Genomic DNA, 4,691 nt, shown 5'->3' with positions numbered 1-4,691 from the left:
GTCGCCGCCTCGCCGCCCGGTGGTCGCCGCCCCATCGCCGTCCTCTCCTCCGGCCGGCGCGCCGCTCCAAGGCCTCCCCGGCGTCCGCAAGCTCCGGCGAGAGCTCCAACTCCGGCCGACAAACCTCGGTTTCCGCGTCGGTGAACAGTGCCCCGATCTGGATCTCAGATCCGAAATTCTAGGGTTGACTTTTTCCCCAAACCCTAGTTCATGATGCATTCTTTGACTGCTCGTAACTTTGCATCCGTAGCTCCGATTTGGGCATATGATATATCAAAATCTTCGCCTCGACATGTAAATCATTTCATTCCATTGCATAATTTGCATTTGAGGTCACCTTGATACCCAAAATGCTGTTAGAAGGAGGCCTCGTGAGTTAAATTGCAGATCCGTTAGTTCATCATGCACTTTTGTCATTTTTGCCATGTTTAATTCGTGCACGATATGCCTGTGCCCCTTTGGGATGAATTGTTAAGCATTTTGTCTTCTTTCCAGAGGTGCCATCCATGTATTTTTAGGATGTGTGTGTTGTCTTGTGCAAGCTTGCGAAGAGAGGTACCTGAGATTGCAGATTTCAGGGACTTAGTGATTTTCACTAAGTCTGGGATATTTTAGTTCATGATGCTATATGTCCAGCTTGTTTCCTAGTGATCCGTGCCTCTTTTGAGGATGATCAGTAAGGGAGTTTTGATATTTATGTTATGCTCTATCGATCCATGTCTTTGTTTACATATGTGGAGTGCTCTAGGTTGACTCAATCGAGCTCAACTTTTGCTTCGTTGTTAATCTGGGCAGATCGTCAACTTGTTTGCGATTTTGCCGATGCTACCGTTAGTGTTCCATGCATGCTATGCCTTTGTTCTTGCCATGTGTAGCTAGCACATTGTGCCTTCTTGCTGGTTATATGCTTTCCTTGCCTTCATGAGTTATATTTCAGCGTGTCTCAGTTTTCACTAAGTCTGAAAACTGATTGTGTTCGAGCGATGTTCGTGAGCTCGGTAGAGTATTTTGTGAACCCTTTTGTCCCCAGGTCACTTTGGGTGTTTTGTTAAGCTTGTTGAGTAGCTCCATGCCATGTTCTTACTTTTCATGTTCAGATTTACTATCATGTTGTTTTGCTGCTCCGAAGAGAGCATCGCGATCTGAAATTTCAGACTAGTGTTAATTTCACTAAGTCTGGAATCTGTTTTGCATTTGCGTTTTAGCCATGCTTGTTTGAACCTCTTAATGGATGAATTTGCCTATGGCTCAGTGCTAGTGTTTTGTCAACCATCTTGTGTGCATCACTGCCATGTATTTTGTTTTCATGTTTGGTGGCTGTAGCATGTTCATTTCGTTGCATTTAGATGCCTACTTGCTGCAAATCGCAGACCGGTGTCGTATCTTAAAACGCTTGCCATTTCCAAACCGTAACTCCGATTTCAATGATCTTTATATCGTTTTCAAGCGATTTCACCCCCTCTATCCAGTGGCACACTTGGTTTTCCATGTTGATGCCAGGTTCATGCATTTCCTGTCATATCTTGCATTTTGCATCCCGCATCGCATCCCGCATAGCATATCGTCATTTCATCATATTGCTTGGTCTTGCCGTGGTTGATTGTATCCTTGTTGCTTGTTTGTCTTGTGGGTAGAGCCGGGAGACGAGTTCGCTACCGAGGAGCCCGTTGAGTTTGCTTGTGAGGATCCAGTCAACTCTGACAACTGTGCAGGCAAGATGATCATACCCTCGAAACCACTACTATCTTTGCTATGCTAGTTTGCTCGCTCTTTTGCTTTGCCACTGCTTCAATGCCTACCATTTGCTTGTCAGCCTCCCAATTGCATGATTGAACCTCTAACCCACCATTGTCCTAGCAAACCGTTGATTGGCTATGTTACCGCTTTGCTCAGCCCTTCTTATAGCGTTGTTAGTTGCAGGTGAAGATTGGAGCCGTTCCTTGTTGGAACATTTATTTACTTGTTGGGATATCATTATATTGCTATGTTATCTTAATGCATCTATATACTTGGTAAAGGGTGGAAGGCTCGGCCTCTCGCCTAGTGTTTTGTTCCACTCTTGCCGCCCTAGTTTCCGTCATATCGGTGTTATGTTCCCGGATTGTTGCGTCCCTTACGCGGTTGGGCTATAATGGGAACCCCTTGATAGTTCGCCTTGATTAAAGCTTTTCCAGCAATGCCCAACATTGGTTTTACCATTTGCCACCTAGCCTCTTTTTCCCTTGGGTTTCCGGAGCCCGAGGGTCATCGTATTTTAGCCCCCCTTGGGCCAGTGCTCCCTCTGAGTGTTGGTCCGAACTGAGCTGCCTGCGGGGCCACCTCGGGGAAACTTGAGGGTTGGTTTTACTCGTAGCTAGTCTCATCTGAGTGTGCCCTGAGAAAGAGATATGTGCAGCTCCTATCGGGATTTGTCGGCACATTCGGGCGGTGTTGCTGGACTTGTTTTAACCTGCCGAATTGTCTTGTTGTACCGGGTTACCGAGTCTGATCGGTGTGTCCCGGGTGGAGGTCTATTCCTTCATTGACCGTGAGAGCTTGTCATGGGCTAAGTTGGGACTCCCCTGCAGGGATTGAACTTTCGAAAGCCGTGCCCGCGGTTATGGGCAGATGGGAATTTGTTAATGTCCGGTTGTAGATTACTTGAACTAAACTTAATTAAAATGAATCAAGCGTGTGTGTTACCGTGATGGCCCCTTCTCGGCGGAGTTCGGGAAGTGGACACGGTGTTGGAGTTATGCTTGCGCAGGATGTTCCTTTAGCTTCTCGCTCGTGCTTCGCCTTCTCTTCTCTCTCTCTTTTGCGTATAAGTTAGCCACCACATATGCTAGTCGCTTGCTGCAGCTCCACATATATTTGCCTTATCCATTCCTATGAGCTTAAATAGTTTTGATCGCGTGGGTGTGAGATTGCTGAGTCCCTGTGGCTCACAGATACTACCACTCCAGATGCAGGTCCAGGTGTTTCTGCTCCAGTTGACGATTACGAGCTCAAGTGGGAGTTCGACGAGGACTCTCAGCGATACTACGTGTCTTTTCCGGATGATCAGTAGTGGTGCCTAGTTGGGGTAATCGATTCAGGGCCTTGTCGCATGTTGGGTTCTTTTCTATTTTGGCGCCGTAGTCGGGCCATGAGTGTTTGTTTGATGGATGTTATTTATGTACTCTGATGTGACGTGGCGAGTGTAAGCCAACTATGTATCTCCCCCTTTTATTATATATTACATGGGATGTTGTAATGATTGCCTGACTTGCGACATTGCTTTCAATGCGGTTATGCCTCTAAGTCGTGCCTCGACACGTGGGAGCTATAGCCGCATCGAGGGCGTTACAAGTTGGTAATCAGAGCCTTCCCCGACCTTAGGAGCGCCATTGCTTGATCGTTTTTATCAGCCGAGTTGTGTCTAGAAAAATGTTTTGAGTCCTTAGGAATTATATATCGGAGAGCTTAGGAATTCTTTTTACTTCCCAGTCTCCTCATCGCTCTGGTAAGGCATCCTGGCGTAGAGTTTTGACTCTTCTCTTCTCAAATTTCACTAAAAAAAATTTAGGATCACGCGAGTATCTTGGTTTTGTTCCGATGGTTTTGTGACGAGAACATTGTTCTTGGTGCCTCCTGTCTTTAGGGGTTGTGGCAGTGTCCCGGGGAGTTGAGCACCGAGGTGTTGTCGTCACAATTTTATCGTTGCAATTCTGGTATACTTGAGATATGTTCGCCGACATCGAAAATCTCTTTTATGCAGTTCGTTGGTGAGATAACCTCGACGCCACCCAGTACTGGGGCGGGAGTTCGGGAGTATCGCCATAACTTGTATAACGTATGCTTTTCGAAGGTTGAGGTAGATGGTTTCCGAAGTTTTCTTGGTTATGTGTTGAAGGATGGATACAGCTGGATGTAGGATTTGCTAGTTTGGGTGAGATATTGTGCTTCCCCTGTATCCCCAACACCTGATTGCATAACAGGAAAGGTTCGGGAGTTTCATAGGTGGGAATTCTAGTAGCTCTAGTTCTTCTTCCACGGATATTGGTTTGAGATTGGGATTTCTTACCGATTACTCGTTCTTGATCCGTACCTTGTTGATTTATTTCTCTACCTTAATTCTTCGTGGCTTCTCAATTTATGGATATGTGACCATTTGAAGAGGAATGCATTCGTTCATTTTGTTCGGATGTGAAGACTATATGTTGCAATTTTCATTCCGTTGGATTCAGCTTCTATATTGTTGTCTATCAATGTGCTAATGGTGGTCAACCTATTCAGGATGGCTCCTCCAACGCGCACGACTCCGAATCCTGATCCGCCTCCACCTCCGCCTCCTCCGGAAGCATGGCAAGCTGTGATGGCCGCTACTAATGCAAACACACAGTTGATCATGCAAATTCTCCAAGAGCGCAATCAAGGCAGTCAAGGGAATCAAGGCCATAATCAGCACCACTTTGCTACACTGAACCAGTTCCTTGCTAACGGCCCAAAGACGTTCAGCAGTTGTGTTGAGGCTACCGATGCTGACGATTGGCTAGTGGATCTGGGCAAGCATTTTGAATGCAGCAACGTCAGGCCTGAAGATTTCGTCAAGTTCGCTTCTTTCCAGCTCAAAGATCAGGCTGCAGAGTGGTTCCAGCAGTACAAGGATTCCAGAGGTGGACGTCTGATCACTTGGGACGATTTCCGTCAAGATTTCCGCGCTCATCACA

This window comes from Triticum dicoccoides, chromosome 4B, assembly GCF_002162155.2.
Source record: "Triticum dicoccoides isolate Atlit2015 ecotype Zavitan chromosome 4B, WEW_v2.0, whole genome shotgun sequence".
Taxonomy (NCBI): Eukaryota; Viridiplantae; Streptophyta; class Magnoliopsida; order Poales; family Poaceae; genus Triticum; species Triticum dicoccoides.
The sequence above is the reverse complement of the archived record's forward strand: the minus strand, read 5'-3'. Positions refer to the sequence as shown.